The sequence below is a fragment of the Aegilops tauschii genome, chromosome 6 (genome assembly GCF_002575655.3).
Source record: "Aegilops tauschii subsp. strangulata cultivar AL8/78 chromosome 6, Aet v6.0, whole genome shotgun sequence".
Taxonomy (NCBI): domain Eukaryota; kingdom Viridiplantae; phylum Streptophyta; class Magnoliopsida; order Poales; family Poaceae; genus Aegilops; species Aegilops tauschii.
In genome coordinates, this window is record NC_053040.3 from 386,957,890 (window position 1) to 386,979,421 (window position 21,532).

Below are 21,532 nucleotides of genomic sequence, written 5' to 3' on the forward strand. Positions count from 1 at the left end.
TGGAGCCGACCCCAACGATTTTAAGCTTACGGGCACGGTACACGCTATCCTAGACTACTCTACACATGAAACTGCCACACGAGTGTCCGGGCTGCGCTTGGCTCTTCACCTCTTCGGGGAGTCGAACAATGATGGAGTACTACTGCAGTGGAGGAGTACTACAGTATGCTTCTGGCCATCTGACACCGATTCAACTACTGCATGTCCACCGCGTGCGGGAGGGAGAGTGTGTAGCAAACGAAAGCTTCTCCTAGTCCTGCCAGCCACCACGCTCATGGGCGAGGGAGGGACGCAGCTTCATTGACTTACTGCTCCTGCCTTTGCGTCTATGACAGGTGGGCCCAACAGGTTGGTGGCCCACCTGTCATGCAGCCAAAGGCAGGTGGGGTTAAGGCGAGAGGGCCTTGTAGTAATCAAACTTCTCGGTCTTGTACGAGTTGACGCGACACATCAAAGCACTGCACTCGATATATTTCAATAATTTGCGTTTATCGATGCATTAGTTACAACGCATGCATGCATGTCGTGACTCTCCTTTTGATACTTGCATGTGTTGATTTAATGCACCTTGAAGTAGTATGAATATGTGACGGTAAAGCTTTGTAATGCCCCGGCCCTAATAAAGCGAGAGATGGTTGTGCACGAGGAGGGCGGAATTCCAAGGAGGGCGAGATCATGCAGATGGAACAGGACCCGACGATGGAGCTCTCCATGGTCTCGATGGACCTCACCTTGCTTCACTGCCCCTTGAAGCCTCCAGTGTATGAGGTTCGAATACACCTCCTCCGTTCGGCTGATCGAGCAAGGTGCAGGTTTCTTGATTGATGTGTTGTTCGATTGATTTGTGCAGTGCAAGGGAGGGCACCTGGCCTGCGCGGACTGCCGCGTCGAGCGCCCCGGGAACCAGTGTCAGTGCCAGAAGTGCGAGCGCGGTGGTGGCTTCGACGTGCGGAACACGGCGGTGGACGCCGTCCTCTCCTCTGTGAGGGTGGAGTGTCCGCACAAAGGCTGTGGGCTCTATGTCACTTACCACAAGCTCGCCGATCACCAGAGCGTGTGTCCGCTCGCTCCCTACAAATGCCCCGTGCCGTCTGCGGCTACGAAGGCCCGGCACCGGCGCTCTCCCACCACATCAGCACCGTGCATCCCATGCCCGTGCACAGGATCCAGTACAGCAAGGTGCTCCAGCTGCAAGTGCCACTGTCGAAGCCACGACTCTTGCTGATCGCGGAGGAGGACCGCTGCGCGTTTTTCTTGGTCGGCGGCGTGCTCGACATCGGCGTGCCTATCACCCTGTCGGTCGTCTACGTCAGAGCGGGGTCGTCCCCACTTCCGCACTACGTAGCCAAGCTATGGGCGAACGGCCCGCTGGGGGAGCCCAAAGGCAGGACCGACGCCGTCAAGGTGGAAATGGAGGTGACAAGCAGCAAGGATCCCGGCGACGTCGCGGTGCACGACCTGACCTTCTTCACAGTTCCACCCAAGCTGTTGGCCGGGGCTAAGTTGGTGCCCCTCCACATTCATATTGACAAGCTCACATCCTAAATGATTCTACAGTACCTTTTGTTTATCTTAGTAATATGCTAATAGAGGGGTTAGCTCGGTCTACTTTATCTTAAGAGATGGTGGGCTTTGGTGGCGATGCAGCAATTACTTCGACATCAGATCAGCAGTTAAAGTAATTTCCAATAGTCGAACGGATATTTTGTGTCTGTTGGATATAAAGATCCTTTGGGTAAGAAGTATAACTGCTTATAAGAAGTAAGTATAACAGTTTATATGCTTGTTTGTTCAGAAAGTGTTGCATACTTGTGCGAGTTGACGCGACACATCAAAGTAGTACTACTAGTAGTACTCCCTCCGATCCTAATTTCTCTGCGCATGAGGTTGGTCATAGTGGGAGTAACATAGGTAGTAACATAGATGCCACATAAGCAAAAATGATGAGGTGGCAAGTAATTAATGAGGAGAGAGGCAAATAGAGTAACATAAAGGCTGGTCATAGTGGGGAGTAACTTAGACTGGTAGTGTTATGCATATGACACTAGTCTAAGTTATTACCTTCGTAATGCAAAGTAACATAATAGTAGTATCATAGATGGCTTCATTTATCTTGTCTTGGAAAGCGCTATGTTATAGTACAACATATTATGTTACTACCTCTTATTAATTACTTGCCACATAAGTAGAATTTTCTCGAAGTGCACTATGTTACTACTCCCTCTGTCTAGGTGTATAAGTCATCTTAGGTTGTGCCCCACGACCAAGGCGGAGGGAAAACGAGAGAACTTAATGTCTTTTTGCTAATTATAATAGCATTGCATGCAATGAACTAACCACTACATGTCATGTTTGTTAGTCTCGAATCATTAAAAGCATGCACGGCCCACATCTCTTATTGGTTGATACGTCATGAAACAAGAAACGAGAAGGGAGTCAACTACCGTGCCTAGTTTTGGGTTTATTTCGTTTTCGTAAGGTGACTTACATACCTAGACAGAGGGAGTAGTTAAGTTACTTCCACTATGACTAGCCTAATATGTTACCATCACATAGCGCTTTCCAGTGCAAAATGAGTCTACAAAGTAATAAATGAAGACATGTAGTACTATGTTATCTATATGACACTACCCACTATGAAGGTACTAGTAACATAGACTAGTAACTAGTCTATGTTACTCTCCACTATGACCAGCCAAAGTCAAGGCACGGAGACCAACGAGGGCCTGGTTGTTTCTATACTTGGACAACTCACTAGACTGCATGCGCACCAGGCAGACGAAGCTCGTGTCGTGTTGGTGCCGTGTGCGGCCCGCACATTAACCAAAACCTCGCGCCTCCATCTTAGCCTCCGTGTTTTAAACTTCTCAATCTCAAGGCCATGGAGCAACGTGAAACCTATGATAGAGCCAATCGGATGGTTGAGAACACTACAATTCGTAGCTACAGATGCGTGTGTGAGAGAGGACGAGTGCGTGCGTGCACCTCTGCTCAAAGTACAAGTGTATGTGGGTGGCATCGACCTAGGGAGCAGTGATGGTGCGTGTGAGAAGTCCTGAGAGATAGGTGTAATGCGTCTGAAAAAAGACTAGTCTATAGCTCACCACGAGGCTATTCCTGTCGAACGCCAAGCGTAAGATATGTATCCGACGGTGCCAGTTTTTGCAAGTACACAGTAGTAGAAAAAGAACTAGTACCATGGCATATGCTACACCACGGCCGAGAACACGTGCCAACGTTATGTCATCCGGGAATAGTGCCGCACTTCGAAACTAGAACCGTCAATAAATTTTCAGCGCGTCTCGTCACATTCCAAATTACTACTACTACCATGCTATATTTAATTGCAAACCTTTTCACACCGTTCACAACCTAAACAGTTTCCCACTTAGGAGCGTATTAGTAGTACTCGGTTATAAATACTACTAAGCCAAGATGACTGCACATTCCTCCTCAACTCCTCATCCACAAAAAACAATCAAGTCAATCAAGCCATGGCCAGCGTGAATTCTAGGTCGAGAGATTTCCACCAGGGAGAGACGAGCATGGAAGAGGAAGCACGAGAGATATCCCGCCTTGCCGCGAAAGCAACCGACATGTCCAGCTGCGCAGCAGTAGCAGCACAGAGGTCCCGCCGCGCCATCGATGTAGCAGACTGGTCCGGCCATGCCGCGGAAGCAGCAGAGATGTCCCGCCATGCCTCCGAAGCAGCACGGAGGTTCCGCCGCACCGCGGCGGCCTGGGAAAATTTCCCGCGGGCAGGCGAGGACTCTTACAATCGCATGCATGCGATGGTCCATAGCCAGATGGATCAGATCTCCGGCTGGGCGAGGTTGCAGGACGAGGCTACCAGCATCATCCGGCAACTAGGGGAGGGCAATGCGAAGCTCCGGGGCGAGCACGACCTGCTGAGGGCAAAGATCGCTGGAAGGTCCACGCAGGAGGAGGAGACCACTGCCTTGTTGCAGAGGACGGGCGTCATCATCAAGAAACTTATGGACGAGAGAATGCCATGCTCCACATCAAGCGCAACTGGCTGGTGGAGGAATCCATGGATGCTGCCAAGCAGCGTATTAAGGACATGAAACTGATGAAAGAGATCATCGCCCGCCACGAGAACTAGTGTCTGTGTCCTGCTGCGCATAAAGAAAGTAGATATCAGCGAGCCAGAGCGTTGTATGCATCTTCCTTCTTCTTTTGCCCTTGTGTATTTCGGGCATAGCCGCATGTGGCTTTTTTAATTATCTTCCTGATTATGTAAGACAATTATTATCCACTCTCGTCGTCCTTATATATATTCATCAGTCTTGCTATAAGTCGCAGTAGATGCTATATAGGTCCGTCGGATCTTACATCAAGATCCGTGCAAAATTTTCTTTTCAGATTTTCTTTTTTCTCTCTTAAATCTCAGTCGAGTGAGACATTGCCACGCCATTAAACAGAGGCTCGGGCGCAATTAATGGAGACCTTGGGAGAGAGGTGGACGGCAGATGGAGGTCAAAGGGCTCTCCTCCCGATAAGCACGCGCAGGGGTCTGATCGCACGCCTCCCGTACTCAAATAGCTACCCTACACAGTGCCTCCTAGCTAATAAAAAAAGGGGACGCGTGGCGGCACGTAAATGGTAAATAGAACGCCCACGGTTTCAATAATACTTGTGTTTCCGATTGTAACGTGACAGCACTTGTTCCAAAATGACTTTGTTGATTGTTAATGTGTGCGCCTTCGCAAATCGGACAACAAAATTACCACAGCATGTTGGTGCCATGTCATGACACCAAGCCAAGTTTCATGATTTTCATGCGTCTTTCGGATTTACAGGAATTAAAAAACCAAGTTTCTCAATGTTTCCAGCCGAGCCATGACGCCCAGATGTTTGAATTCCATTCCCATTTCTGGCATGGGACCTAGAAATTTACCCGAGGACACACATGTGATTTTTTAACCAGCTTTGGTGCACTGGAGCATGTGCTTGTATTTCAATTTGAATTATGCACACAAAGGTGACACGTTCCTTCTCAGAACCACGAGCCTTCTTGAGAGAAGCTCCGGTTTGCAAGAAACTTATACCAAAACTTGTTCCTATTCTGCCAATTTTTTACCACAGCATGGTAGTACCATGACATGACACCATGCCAAGTTTCATGATTTTCAGGCGTGTTTTGGATTTACAAGAATTTTAAAACCAAGCTTCTCAATGTTCTCGGCCGAGCCACGATGCCCAGATGTTTGAATTTCATTCCCATTTCTTGCATGGGACCTAGAAATTCACCCAAGGACACACATGTGATTTTTCAATCAACTTTGGTGCACGGGAGCATGTGCTTGTAGTTCAAATTTGAATTATGCACATTAAATCACCAGAAACTCAATTAATGTATAAAAAGGCCAAACAAACCCGGAATAATTCCAAAATTTAACAGGGCACTCATGTAGTTCTATGTTGCCTCTGTAAATAAACTCAAGGGGGGCAGCGTATATTGTTTCACACTCAAAGGTGACACGTTCCCTCTCAGAACCACGAGCCTTCTTGGAGAAGCTCTGGTTTGCAAGAAGCTTATACCAAAACTTGTTCCTATTCGGCCATTTTTTACCAGGGCATGGTAGTACCATGACATGACACCATGCCAAGTTTCATGATTTTCAGGCGTGTTTTGGATTTACAAGAATTTTAAAACCAAGTTTCTCAATGTTCTCAGCCGAGCCACGATGCCCAGATGTTTGAATTTCATTCCCATTTCTTGCATGGGACTTAGAAATTCACCCGAGGACACACATGTGATTTTTCAACCAACTTTGGTGCACTGGAGCATGTGTTTGTAGTTCAAATTTGAATTATGCATATTAAATGACCAGAAACTCAATTAATGTATAAAAAAGGCCAAACGAACCTGGAATAATTCCAAAATTTAACAGGGCACTCATGTAGTTCTATGTTGCCTCTGTAAAGAAACTCAAGGGGGGCAGCGTATATCGTTTCACACTCAAAGGTGACACGTTCCCTCTCAGAACCACGAGCCTTCTTGAGAGAAGCTCCGGTTTGCAAGAAGCTTATACCAAATCTTGTTCCAAATCGGCCCAATTTTTTACCACAGCATGTTAGTGCCATGACATGACACCATGCCAAGTTTCATGATTTCCAAGCAAGTTTTGGATTTACATGAATTTAAAAACCAAGTTTCTCGATGTTCTTGGCCGAGTCACGATGCCCAGATGTTTGAATTTCATTCCCATTTCTTGCATGGGACCTAGAAATTCACCCAAGGACACACATGTGATTTTCAACCAACTTTGGTGCACCAGAACATGTGCTTGCAGTTCAAATTTGGATTATGCACATTAAATGTCCAGAAACTCAATTAATGTATAAAAAGGCCAAACGAACCCGGAATAATTCCAAAATTTAACAGGGCACTCATATAGTTCTATGTTGCCTCTGTAAAGAAAATCTGGGGGGAGGCAGCGTATATTGTTTCACACACAAAGGTGACACGTTCCCTCTCAGAACCATGAGGCTTGTTGAGAGAATCTCCGGTTTTGCAAGAAGCTTATACCAAAACTTGTCCCAATTCAGCCAAGAATTATATACATATGAAAACAGGGTTTAGATTATCCCGAACATCTCGCCACCTAGACCAATGTACTCTGATTTGAATTCAATATAAAATGGATACAAATATTTGAATCGGAGATCGTATGTTACATGTAGTTTATAGTGAAATATGATTACTGCTATATGCATGTTTTTTTGTTATCAAGATAATATTTAAATGATTGTATAACTTGACAACAATCGTATTCAAATAAGGAAAAATGATTCAAATTTAGTCAATATGGTAGACGATGGTATATATGTTCATAGGGTGGAGTAAAATGTTCATATATGATGGAAGATCAAAATGTAGGACTACATTCATTATAAACCGCAAGGTCACCTAACGATATATTCGAATTCAACATAACGTGGATTCAAAAATTGAAATACGAGATCCTGGCATTTGTAATCATATAAAAAGGGACATGACTCTTTCTTTTGGTGGGAATTGATTTGTTTTTTGTTGTTGTTGAGGGAAGTGCGAATCGATTTGGTACTGTACAGGGTAGTCTTGTTCTCCCGATTTTTTTACATTTTTCTTGTAGTTTTTTCAATGACATTTATAGCAATATAGTAAAAGGGGACATGACTCTCTTGTGTCTTGTATGAATTGTTTTTTGTACACGTTAAGTTTGTTCTGCCGAACAAGGAATCCGCGCCTTGTTATCCCGAAATTTCAAGCTCGAGTATCTTTTGTCTCATCTGCTTTGAAACTCCCGCCTCTTCAACCCGCGCCGCGCCTTGTTATCCCGAAATATCGACGCGCGCGAAAACTCCCTCCTCATTCGAAATCGGTCCCGCAGCCCAGACACGCGAAATCCCCCTTCTACCCCTCAGCCGGAAATGTCAGCTCGACATCGCGGTGTCAAAACCGGTGGGGGTACGCTCGTAACTTACCCTACATTTTGGACAAGCGCGTCCCTAAGCCATGGCTCCCCTACCTTCCCCTTCGTCCCACCCATTCGTACACCGAGGCCGCCAAAACCCACGAAACCCCACGCTCCTCGGTCGGCCTGCCGACCCCCGCCCAGCCAGAGACTCTTCCCCGACGACGTCGTCCACCGCAACAGCTCGCCGTCCCTCATCCACCGCATCGGATGAGGATCCGTCGTTAATCTCGTCGTCCCGCCGGATCAGCCGCCCCGTCCTCCACCTCCAAGGAGTTGCCCTGATGTTTGCCTCATCTATCGCGCCACCTCCATCCCCACAGCACCGTCTTGACCTGCCCCACCGGAACCGCAGCACCCTCACCAATTCCTCCGATGAAGTCGAGGCCAACTCGGTGCCACCAAGGAGGTTCTGCACTCACCGCTGCATTTTATCTTTTATTCAATCTCACAGGGCTGCCGGTGCTCCATACCGAGCAGCCATGGCGGGTCTCCATCGATGGCGCCGTAGCCGGCCACTTCATCCACGGCGTCTCTCCCCCATGTCGTTGCTTCCTCGGCGGCCACTTCGTGCTGTTGCTCTGCTCTGCTATTGCTGTCGGTCGCGCTGCTGCTCCGCTCTTGCTCTCGTTCGTGGTGCTGCTCTGCTCTTGCTCTCGCTCACGCTGCTGCTGTTGCTGCACGACCTTCGGTAGCTACAGGAGTTGCTGCTTTAGCACTCGGTCGCGGTTCTGCTACACGACTTGTTGTCTGCTAGTGCGTTCCCTGCTCAAGCGTCTGCTGATTTAGATCACTGCTTCTCTGCTACTAGTGCTCGAACGCCCTAAACATCTATTGCAATGCTCTTCTACTAGTTAAATCAGTTTCGACTGTAAAGTTCAGTTAAGTTCAGAGTAAACAGTATTTACAGCATCTGTCGGAGCGGCCGTGGCGCGGCTAATGCGTTTTACATCTAGCACTTTTTGGTGATGTATTTTACATCATCTATTGTAGATGATATTAGAGTCCCACTTCAGATTAACGTTGTCTGTCTTGTCCTGCTTCAGCCTCGACGCCGTACACCTCACTGGAGCTGCTCCAACGACGGAACCGTCCATCACAGTGGAGCAGTACCCTCGGCGCCGTTTCCAGAGGCCTCGGATCTTCTTCCTCGCCTCCGACAGTCACACCAGCATCACCACCCTCCACGTCCAACCCAATGATGTTGAGGTCGACAAGGCTATGCCAAAGAGGTTGTACACTCGTTGCATCACTTTGTTACTGTGCATTCATGTTGATCCCTCAGGGATCCTTTGCTATGGAACTACTATGGTACTACTATTCGTGCATTTGGTTAGGAGTGGAGCAAAGCAAAACTGGAAGATTTTTTTCCTTTGGTGTCTCTTTCAAAGAAAAATGGTAGGAATTTTAATATCCAGTTGGACGTCCTTTTCAAATTAATATGCATGAAGAACAGGACTAATTGCATTACTGGCATAATAAGATTCTTATTTTTTTTCATTTTCACGTGGTTTGACTTTAATTTGACCACGTTTCTCCATTCCTGTGTTCTTCCAATTCATGTGAACCAAACACCGAGGTTCACAGAAATCCTATGTTTCCAAATGCTCTGTTTTGCACGTGCATTCCTATCCTATTCTTGTGTTTTCCTGTCCCTGTGTTTATAGAATCCTCCAATTCTAAGGAGCCCTTATAGATTTACTTCATTTTCAGATAGGCGTCAAAGAAAACTCTGTGTGTTATGTCCTGCTCCTACCGTGCCGTCATCCACCCCACCTGAGGTGCACCCTCGACAGAAGCGTTCACTGCAACAGAGATTCCCCCTGCAAACTTTCTTCCGCCGCCTCAGTTCATCTTCCCCGTTGTCGGCAGCCACGCCAACTGCATTACCATCATCGACTGAGCAGATGAACCTGAGAACTACACAGTTCCGTAAGAGAGGTCACAGTCTTTCGTGTTTGCTTACGTTATACATCGGTTATTATTACCTGCTACTTTATCGTTCAAATTTGAGTTTTAAAATGCCTGTGGGTCTCATATCGAGGCAGCAACGAATAGTATCTGTCTACTATCTTGTTCATCGGGGGTCTTCTATGTGCTTCATGTTGGGTGGGCAACAAACAGTAGGTGATCCATTGTCTATCTTTTTAAACTGAGGCTATAATCTACCTGCTATCATTAGTTTTGGATCGATCCACTCATTTTCTACCATCAATCTTGATTTCTGCATGCACCCCTTAGGCCTTACAAAATCTAACTAATTTTTTATTATGCATGTCAGTTATTGTACACAATCATACTGAACATGTAGAGAAAAAGAGAAGACCATTGCATGGGAATGCAATGTCGTGCAGATGCCGCTCCATGGTGGGCGAAGTGCCCCCCCTCCCGCCATTCCAGATTGTATTCCAGAGGAAGATAACTGTTCAGATGGGGATTCAGAGGGAGCCGACCACTCCTATTTACCACCTGAGGTGTTTGCTCTACCTGGCATGCTGATGTTGGTCATATCATGCATATGGCGCCTTGCATTTCTTACATTATTCATCTTATATGTCATCAGCTTAGTTTAGATTTGCTTTGTGTGAATGCCACCTATTTGGTTTCTATATCATACTTCCACCATTCCTAAATATTTTTCTTTTTAGAGATTTCAACAAGTGACTACATACGGAGCAAAATGAGTGAATCTACACTCTAAAATATGTCTATATACGTCTGTATGTAGTAGTCCATTTGAAATCTCTAAAAATACAAATATTTAGGAACGGAGGGAGTTTATGGGAATTATGCAATGCCATGTTTTTCAGCCAGTTATCATATATGTGAATTATGCACCGCCATGTAGCCAGGCATCATATATGTGAATTATCTCATGCCATCTTTTTTTCATTACGTATTCCATTTGTCGACAATCTGTGTATATTAAACTACTCTTCATGTGTATCAGCCATTTGAGCCGGTTATGGAAAAATCAGGAGTGAAAACAAGGTCTTCAGAGCAGGCAATGGTACCTGTTGAAGCATATATCTCGATGGTTACAGGGAGCTCATCAGAGGAGGATTCAGAGGCAGATGACCAGTCCTATATCCCACCCGAGGTGTATGCTCTAAGTTGCAATGTTTATATTTCTCATATCATGCATATGGTGTCTTGCATTGCTTAGTTTAGACATCATATGCACAATATTAAATTCCATCTGCTTAGTTTAGAGATCATACATGCGAGTGCCAGCTGCTTAGTATATGAATCAATTATGTCAATTATATCATGCCATCCTGTATACTTAGACAACATTTATGTGAATTATTTCATCCCAACCTATTTTAGAAAGACATCATATAGTTTTGTCATGTCATCCTATTTAGATACTCATCATATGTTGAATTATGCCATTATCCTGTTAAGTTATCCATCATATATCTGAAACTGTGTCATGCTATCCTGTTTAGTTAGGCATCATATATGTGAAATTGTGTCATGTTGTCCTGTTTGCTTAGACAACATACATGTGAATTACCACATCTGTCTATCATACAATGTTTGTACGTTCAATTTCTTTTCTTGTTTACCAGCCATTTGAATTGGAGGGGTGATGGCAGTATCTAAGGGAGCAAAAACCCGTTCTTCACAAAAGACAGTGCTACCCGTTGATGCAGATAGAACCATGGTTGTACTGGCCCACAAACTTGCCCCACCACACATAATCGAGACTCTTCCAGATTGCACACTTAGACCGTTGGGCAAAGAACCAGCTACAACCCATCTAACCCCAACCCCAGTGGATAGTAACCCACTTCTAGTTGACAAAGCACCATGTCCACCACAGAGTACCCCCACACGAGCAGTTTGTAAAGCAACTGCAGTGCCCAAAGCACGAAGACCACCACGGCGAACCCAAACTCCACATTTAAAGCAGAAGAGCAACTGTTCTCAGGTCAGATTCCGTAGCTATGGTCCATACTCCTTTGCTGTTGCATCACTGTATTTACTCATACCAACTACTTTCGAATTTGAAGGATCCAATTGAAACTCCAATGGCGCAACAGGTATGTTTTAAACCTATTTCTTTAACTGGATTGCTGTTCTAACTTGTTGCTCTATGTTGATTTCAGTTTAAGTTGTATAAACAGTTATGTTCTCATGTGATGCACATTACAAGTGTTGCCAATGCTGCGTAGTTTCTCACACTTATATTCTGTCTATGCTGCTGTGTCTTCAAAATATATGAGTTGAACTGTGTCTCTATCTTGATTCGGCAACATAAACTAGAATGATATGGACAATACAGTGACCATAGTACATAGATATATGTTTGTTTCATGCTGTTATCCTGTCCACCTTACTACTGAACCGGTTTACCAAAATGAGTTTGGTATACTACATGCTAAACCTGTGATGTGTCTGCTTGTTTCTCTTGTAGTATGCGAACAGAATATTGGAGAAGAGCACCGCACTATGCAATGGTAGAGAAAGTAATGCAGATAAGGTTCAAGATAGTGAGACAACCCTGTTGGTCTCCAAGAAAGGTGATAAAAACGATCTTGTAGACAGTGAGAAAACCCCACAGTCCTGCGTTGATGTAGTGTTCGAGTTACTGGCCAGTACCGCTGGCACAAGCTCTTCGACCTTGCTGCCTGAATCACTTCGGCTTCTTCAGTCTCAGCTACAAGCTAAAAGGCATCAGTCAGCTATGCTGCGGCAAGAAGCCGAAGGACTAAGGAAGTCCCTGCAGAATTCAGATGCATACTTTCTTGTGCAACAGCAAGCGCTGGAGGATTTAAGCGCCAAACAAGAGAAAATTAATAAGCTTGCTAAGCATCTTGCCAGCATTATGGGTACCCAGGATATTGTTTCTTGAGCTCTTCTGAAGTGGTTTCAATTCTGGACTTGTTTTGCTGCAGCGTTTATTTGCACTGGTCGCCAACTTTGACGACCAGTGTATGTGATATGCTGCTTTGTTCCCTATATTTGCACTGGTAGCGAACTTTGATGCCCAGTGGATGTAATATGTGTAATAGTTGTGATAGCCTAGCGTAAGTTGCTTGCTTATTTAGTTCCTTGTTGTCTTGTTTATTTGTTTGCTTGTAGTCAGTGCAGTTCTTTTTCCGCGGTTTGCTAGTGGCCGCAATAACCTATTTTTTAAAACTAGGCCACAATAACCATGGGCTACATATTTACTGTAGTTACCATGGGCCTCCTACGAGCCGTAAAAACAATGGGCCTTCTACGGGCCATAGAAATGATGGGCCTTCTACGGGCCGTAGCATCAATGGGCCTTCTACATGCCGTATGATCGGTAGGCCAAACATGGGCCAATAACATACCGCATTATGGGTCGTAAATGGGCTAGATTTGGAATCGTCCGTTCATGGGCCGACAATAACAGGCCGTCGTTAATCGGCCGTATTGGACGACGCTATGAAAACGGCCCAAGGGATTAACGGGCTGCAAACGGGCCGATTGTAATCGCGGGCTGAATTTGGCCCACAAGCAGAAAAGGCCAATAACGGGTCGTAAGTAACCGAATGCTGGAAATGAGCCCAAGAATAAATGGGCCCTGAGAAGGCCGAAAGATAACACGGGTTGGAAACGGCCCAAATGAATAACATGCCATTAATGGGTATAAAGGGGTACACTGTTCATTGCGGGCCGGATTCACCATGGGCCGTTAATGGGCCAAGAGTTACAAATGGCCTCGTATGGGCCGAAAGACATCATGGGCCATACATGGGCCAGAAGTTACAACGGGCTGGAATCATATTGGACGGCCCAGATGAAGCTACTGGGCTTAATTCCGTTAGGCCATAACGGGCCGTGAGTTAGCGGGCCGTAAATGGGCTATATAGGAACAGGCTTTCCGTGGGCCGGCCGTTATCTTTTGACCAAGTCAAACGGGCCAGCCTTTCGACGTATCATAGGGCCTCATGTCCAATGAATGGATGACATCTGTCCCAACGGTGAGCCAAAACGTGTTTCCTCCGGCCAATGAGAATTTTACACGTGGAAAATTCCCATTGGTCTGGGCTGTTAACGGGTTATCGGATCCAAAACCGGACCCGATAGCTTAACAGCGTCCTGTTACGGTGGATGCCACGTGTCGGTCACCCTTGACGAAAGAAATTCTATGACGCGCGATTTATCGTCATCGAAGTGGACACTTCCGTGATGATAATTTTCGTAATGTCATGGAACACTTCTACGACAACACAGGTATGACTATCTTGATTCTGTCATAAATTTGTCATGGATGTACATGCATGACAGAAAACGTGACCTACTGTGACAAACACGTATCATCACGGAAGTGTCTTTTTTGTAGTGTTCTCATAGTATTTAATGCACTCTATATGAAAGTTTTTATTATACCCATCTTGGATGCCTATCATATTAGGACTAATTTTATAGCCAAAGAAAATTACCATGCAGTTCTAAAAGACTCTCAAAATAATATAAGTGAAGCATGAGAGATCAATAATTTCTATAAAATAAAACCACCACCGTGCTCTAAAAAGATATAAGTGAAGCACTAGAGCAAAATTTATCTAGCTCATGTGTGTCTCTCCCAAAAGGTGTGTACTAAAAAGCAAAGACTCAAATCATACAAGACGCTCCAAGCAAAACACATATCATGTGGTGAATAAAAATATAGCCTCAAGTAAAGTTACCGATAGACGAAGACGAAAGAGGGGATGCCTTCCGGGGCATCCCCAAGCTTAGGATTTTGGTTGTCCTTTAATTTTACCTTGGGTTGCCTTGGGCATCCACAAGCTTAGGCTCTTGCCACTCCTTGTTCCTAGATCCATCAAATCTTTACCCAAAAACTTGAAAACTTCATAACACAAAACTCAAAGCGAAAGTCTCATGAGCTCCGTTAGTATAAGAAAACAAATCACCACCTTAAGGTACTGTAATGAACTCATTCTTTATTTATATTGGTGTTTTACCTACTGTATTCCAACACCTCTATGGTTCATACCCCCCGATACTAGCCATAGATTCATCAAAATAAGCAAACAACACACGAAAAACAGAATCTATCAAAAACAGAACAGTCTGTAGCAATCTGTATCAAACGTATACTTCTGTAACTCCAAAAATTCTGAAATAAATTTTAGGATGTGAGAAATATGTCTATTAGTCATCTGCAAAAATAATCAACCTAAAAGCACTCTCCAGTAACAAATGGCATCTAATCTTGTGAGCGCAAAAGTTTCTGTTTTTTACAACAAGATCACAAAGACTTCACCCAAGTCTTCCCAACGGTTCTACTTGGCACAAACACTAACTAAAACATAAAACCACATCTAAACAGAAGCTAGATGAATTATTTATTACTAAACAGGAACAAAAACCAAGGAACAAAAATAAAATTGGGTTGCCTCCCAACAAGCGCTATCGTTTAACACCCCTAGCTAGGCATAAAACAAGAATAGATCTAGGTATTGTCATCTTTGGTATGCAATCCATAAGTGGCTCTCATAATAGATTCATAAGGCAATTTAACTTTTTTCCTAGGAAAGTGTTCCATGCCTTTCCTTAATGGAAATTGGAATCTAATATTTCCTTCTTTCATATTAATAATTGCACCAATCGTTCTAAGGAAAGGTCTACCAAGAATAATAGGACATGTAGGATTGCAATCTATATCAAGAACAATGAAATCTATGGGCACATAATTCCTATTTGCAACAATAAGAACATCATTAATCCTTCCCATAGGTTTCTTAATGGTGGAATCCGCAAGATGCAAATTTAAAGAACAATCATCAAATTCACGGAAACCTAGCACATCACACAAAGTTTTTGGAATCGTGGAAACACTAGCACCCAAATCACATAAAGCATAGCATTCATGATCATTAATCTTAATTTTAATAGTAGGTTCCCACTCATCATAAAGTTTTCTAGAGATAGAAACTTCTAATTCAAGCTTTTCATCATAGGATTGCATTAAAGCATCAACGATATGTTTGGTGAAAGCTTTATTTTGATTATAGGCATGAGGAGAATTTAACACGGATTGCAACAAGGAAATAAAATCTATCAAAGACAAATTATCATAATTAAATTCCTTGAAATCTAAAATAGTGGGTTCATTGCTATGTAAAGTTTTGACCTCTTCAATCCCACTTTTACCAATTTTTGCATCAAGATCTAAAAACTCCGAATCATTGGGATGCCTTTTAACTAAAGTTGACTCATCTCCAGTCCCATCTTTATCAAGATTCATATTGGAAAACAAAGATTTAATAGGAGACACATCAATCACTTTTAGATCTTCATCATTATTATCATGAAAACTAGAAGAACACGCTTTCACAAAGCAATCTTTTTTAGCACGCATCCTAGCGGTTCTTTCTTTGCACTCATCAATGGAAATTCTCATGGATTTTATAGGCTCATTGATATCATGCTTAGATGGGATAGATCTAAGTTTCAAAGAATCAACATCAAGAGAAAGTCTATCCACATTCCTAGCCAACTCATCAATCTTAGGCAATTTTTCTTCAAGCAAAGCATTGAAATTCTTTTGCGAATTCATAAATTCTTTAACACTAGTCTCAAAATTAGAGGGCATCTTATTAAAATTCCATAAGAGTTGTTGTAGGATTACCATAATTATTAGAGGAATTACTAGGGAACGGCCTAGAATTAAAATTTCCTCTATAAGCGTTGTTACCAAAATTGATCCTACCAACAAAATTCACATCCATAGATTCATTATGATTCTCAATCAAAGTGGACAAAGGCATATCATTAGGATCAGAAGAAACACTCTTATTAGCAAACAATTTAATAAGTCCATCCATCTTTCCACTCAAAACATTAATCTCTTCAATAGCATGAACTTTTTTACTAGTGGATCTTTCGGTGTGCCATTGAGAATAATTAACCATAATATTATCTAGGAGTGTAGTAGCTTCTCCTAAAGTGATTTCCTTAAAAGTGCTTCCCGCGGCTGAATCTAACAAATTTCTAGAAGCAAAATTCAATCCAACATAAAAATTTTGTATAATCATCCATAAATTCAAACCATGTGTAGGGCAATTACGTATCATTAATTTCATCCTCTCCCAAGCTTGTGCAACATGATCATGTTCAAGTTGCTTAAAATCCATAATATCATTTCTAAGAGAGATGATCTTAGCGGGAGGAAAATACTTAGAGATAAAAGCATCTTTGCACTTATTCCATGAATCAATACTATTTTTAGGCAAAGAAGAGAACCAAGTTTTAGCACGATCTCTAAGCGAAAACGGAAATAGCTTCAATTTAACAATATCATTATCCACATCTTTCTTCTTTTGTATATCACACAAATCAACGAAGTTGTTTAGATGGGTAGCGGCATCTTCATTAGGAAGGCCAGAAATTGATCTTTCATAACAAGATTCAACAAAGCGGTATTGATTTCACAAGATTCAGCATCGGTAGTAGGAGCAATCGGAGTGCTAATAAAATCATTATTGTTGGTATTGGAAAAGTCACATAATTTAGTATTATCTTGAGCCATCATGACAAACAATCAATCCAACATACAAGCGAACAAGGAGCAAGCGAAAAGAGGCGAAAGAAAAAAGGGCGAATAAAACGGCAAAGGTGAAGTGGGGGAGAGGAAAACGAGAGGCAAATGGCAAATAATGTAATGAGAGGGATAAGAGTTTGTGATGGGTACTTGGTATGCCTTGACTTGGCGTAGATCTCCCCGGCAATGGCGCCAGAAATCCTTCTTGCTACCTCTTGAGCATGCGTTGGTTTTCCCTTGAAGAGGAAAGGGTGATGCAGCAAAGTAGTGTAAGTATTTCCCTCAGTTTTTGAGAACCAAGGTATCAATCCAGTAGGATACTACACGCAAATCGCCTAGTACATGCACAAACAATCAAGAACCTTGCAACCAACACGATAAAGGGGTTGTCAATCCCTTCACGGCCACTTGCAAAAGTGAGATATGATAAAGATAATAAGATAAATATTTTTGGTACTTTTGTTGTATAGATTGGAAAATAAAGATTACAAAATAAATAGTAAACTAGAATTGTAGATTGGAAACTTGTATGATGTAAAGTAGACCCGGGGGCCATAGGTTTGACTAGTGGATTCTCTCATGATGGCATGTATTACAGTGGGTGAACAAATTACTGCCAAGCAATTGATAGAAAAGTGCATAGTTATGATGATATCTAAGGCAATGATCATGAATATAGGCATCATGTCCGTGTCAAGTAGACCGAAACGATTCTGCATCTACTGCTATTACTCCACACATCGACCGCTATCCAGCATGCATCTAGAGTATTAAGTTCATAAGAACGGAGTAACGCATTAGGCAAGATGACATGATGTAGAGGGATAAACTCAAGCAATATGATATAAACCCCATCTTTTTATCCTCGATGGCAACAATACAATACGTGTCATTTCCGTTTCTGTCACTGGGATCGAGCACCGCAAGATTGAACCCAAAGCTAAGCACTTCTCCCATTGCAAGAAAGATCAATCTAGTAGGCCAAACTAAACCGATAATTTGAAGAGGCTTGCAAAGATATCAAATCATGCATATAAGAATTCAGAGAAGAACCAAATAATATTCATAGATAATCAAGGTCATAAACCCACAATTCATCGGATCTCGACAAACACACCGCAAAAGAGTATTACATCGGATAGATCTCCAAGAACATCGACGAGAACTTTGTATTGAGAACCAAAGAGAGAGAATAAGCCATCTAGCTAATAACTATGGACCCAAAGGTCTGTGGTAAACTACTCACACATCATCAGAGAGGCTATGGTGTTGATGTAGAAGCCCTCCGTGATCGAATCCCCCTCCGGCAGATCGCCGGAAAAGGCCCCAAGATCGGATCTCACGGGTACAGAAGTTTGCGGCGGTGGAAAAGTGGTTTCGTGGCTCCACTGGATGTTTTCAGGGTATAAGAGTATATATAGGCAAAAGAAGTAGGTCAGTGGAGCTACGAGGGGCCCACGAGGGTGGGGGCGTGCCTACCCCCCTGGGCGCGCCCTCCTGCCTCGTGGCCGCCTCGTTGCGTCTCTGACTTCCACTCCAAGTCTCCTGGATTGAGTTTGTTCCAAGAAAGATCCTCGCGAAGGTTTCGTTCCGTTTGGATTTCGTTTGATATTCCTTTTCTGCGAAACACTGAAATAGGGAAAAAACAACAATTTGCACTGGGCCTTCGGTTAATAGGTTAGTCCCAAAAATAATATAAAAGAGCATATTAAAGCCCATTAAACATCCAAAACAGATAATATAATAGCATGGAACAATCAAAAATTATAGATACGTTGTAGACGTATCACGTAACGAGCTGGGGAAGTAGAGCTAGGGCGGTTTCGAAGGAAGATATACCTAAAGGTCGTCGGATCCGCCCACACTAGGGCAACGACGAAGGGTTCGGAGGACCTCCCGCACCGGCGCTCGGCCAGAGATAACGGTGCGGACGGCAGTGGGTCTCCTCCCTCACAGTCGACGACGGCCTAAATGATGCCCCTCCTCCCCTTCAGCGGCAGAGGGGGATACGTCCAGATCTGTAACCAACGGTGAGGATAGAAAGACAGTGTTTTTTGAAGGGAGAAAGACAGTGTTACCACCTCTATCTTGTTTAGATCTGGAGACGATGAGAGTGTGTGAATAGAGCAACCCTAGCAAGCAAGCGCGGAGGCTCCGGCCTATATATACGTAGTGGGGTAGTTTTCCTTTTTCACTCCATCAAAACGATCGTTTAAAATTGTGTACATGTCAGGTCGCCATTTTTTTGAGTTGTTGATTGTTTTTTGAGATAGCTACCCACTTATTCCAAGTGGTGTTATGGTGTGCTAGGTCGCACTTTGTATCGTTCAAGTCTGGTACAAGACCCTCCATTAAATGAACAACCACCCCCTCGTAAAATTTGTGAACAAGCCCACGGCTAAAATTATCAAAAACGTGGGCTGCCCCAACATGCATTATTATTTATATTTTCTATGTGGGAGTATCCTCAAAACAAAATGTGAGAGTACAATATTTATTGGGCCCCTTTGTAGTTGGTGCTAAATTTTGACCAAAGATTTAACTGACAAAATGTTAGTGCATGTTAACAAAAATTATATCGTTTGATTAGTATTTGAACATAGTTTTCAATTATGTAATTTTCTGTGACATGCATGAACATTTGGTTAATTAAATTTATAGTCGAAATTTGGCAAGGTGCATTAAATCAACACATGCAAGTATCAAAAGGAGAGTCACGGCATGCATGCATGCGTTGTAATTAATGCATCGGTAAACACAAATTATTGAAATATATCGAGTGCAGTGCTTTGATGTGTCGCGTCAACTCGTACAAGACCGAGAAGTTTGATTACTACAACGCCCTCTCGCCTTAACCGCACCTGCCTTTGGCTGCATGACAGGTGGGCCACCCACCTGTTGGGCCCACCTGTCATACACGCAAAGGCAGGAGCAGTAAGTCAATGAAGCTGCATCCCTCCCTCGCCCATGAGCGTGGTGGCTGGCAGGACTAGGAGAAGCTTTCGTTCGCTACACGCTCTCCCTCCCGCACGCGGTGGACATGCAGCAGTTCAATCGGTGTCAGATGGCTAGAAGCATACTGTGGTACTCCTCCACTGCAGTAGTACTCCATCATTGTTCGACTTCCCGAAGAGGCGAAGAGCCAAGCGCGGCCCGGACGCTCGTGTGGCAGTTTCATGTGTAGAGTAGTCTAGGATAGCGTGTACCGTGCCTGTAAGCTTAAAATCGTTGGGGTCGGCTCCATGCTTTTTTTATTAAAATAATCTTCTGGCCCTACCTGTCATCCTGGTGATTGTAGTTTGCACGCTCATCTGGTCAGGACAGGAATATATATTTTTAATTTGTGGTGGGGTAAATGTTAGAGGTTGCAGCAAATATAGAGTATACAAAAAGTTATCCCTCCCGCACGCGGTGGACGGACATGCAGCAGTGGATTCGATACTGTAGAAGTAGTACTAACATCATTGTTCGACTTCTCGAAGAGGTGAAGAGCCAAGCGCAACCCGAACGTGGCAGTTGCGAACGCTCGCCACAGTGTGTTTGGTTGCATTCTCATCTCAGCATAGTTGTTCCCTCTTCGTGCATGCTCATCCCAGCACCCCTCTTCGTGCATGCTCTTCTCATGCATGCTCCTAGTGTATTTGTGTTAAGCTAGTGTGGACTCATGCACCCTTCATACACCCTACCAAACATCAAAGCATATCACAAAGCATCCGGGCCCGCGTTCCATCCACCAAATCACAGCGAGGTGCTACAGTCGAGACTCACCGGTCACCCCGGTGTGGCCGTCATGACCCGTCATATCACAAAACCCACACCTTTACCAGCAGTGGTGAAGTGGCCACGAAGTTGGACTGGATGAAGCAACCATCATTTCACTGGAACACTCGTTGAAGCCCTTTCTCCCCTTTCTTGAAGAAAACCTCACTCCAGGCTACTCACTTCTGCCATTTTTCTTCTGTATCGAGGAAGGAAAGGTGGGCGAATCAGTGATGCTACTATATTTTCATTCCAAGAATCTTCTTTTTGCGAAGCACTAACCAATTCTCACAGCCTATTCTTTTCCTGTTTTCATTGCAATTGTGGTTTCCTTTCGATTGCTTTTGTTTGTCAGTTCATTGATGGATCCTGGAGCACTAGGGCAGCTCTCTAGGAAGCGAGCACCGACCAACGAGTTGACCATGTTGGCGGGCCAACCCATGGAGATGAAGAACTCCAAGAAACAAACACTGGCCAAAGAGTTGACGACGTTGGTGGACGAACTCCTCAAAGAATGTTGGAAGAACAGCAAGGGCCCCACCGTGCCTACCCCAGAAACTCTAATGGCCACCTATGTGAGGCTCAAGGCCGAGTTTGAGGAGATAGTCGCCGTTGAGAAGCAATATTCCCCTGGCAAGGTGATGGCCCCCATCGAGGACGAGGAGATGGCCCCCAAAGGGATGGGATCCTCCGGTGAGCTGCACAAGGTAAAAAATAATGCCTTACCATAGTTGTGGTTTTTGATTATTTGCAATGTGCTTGC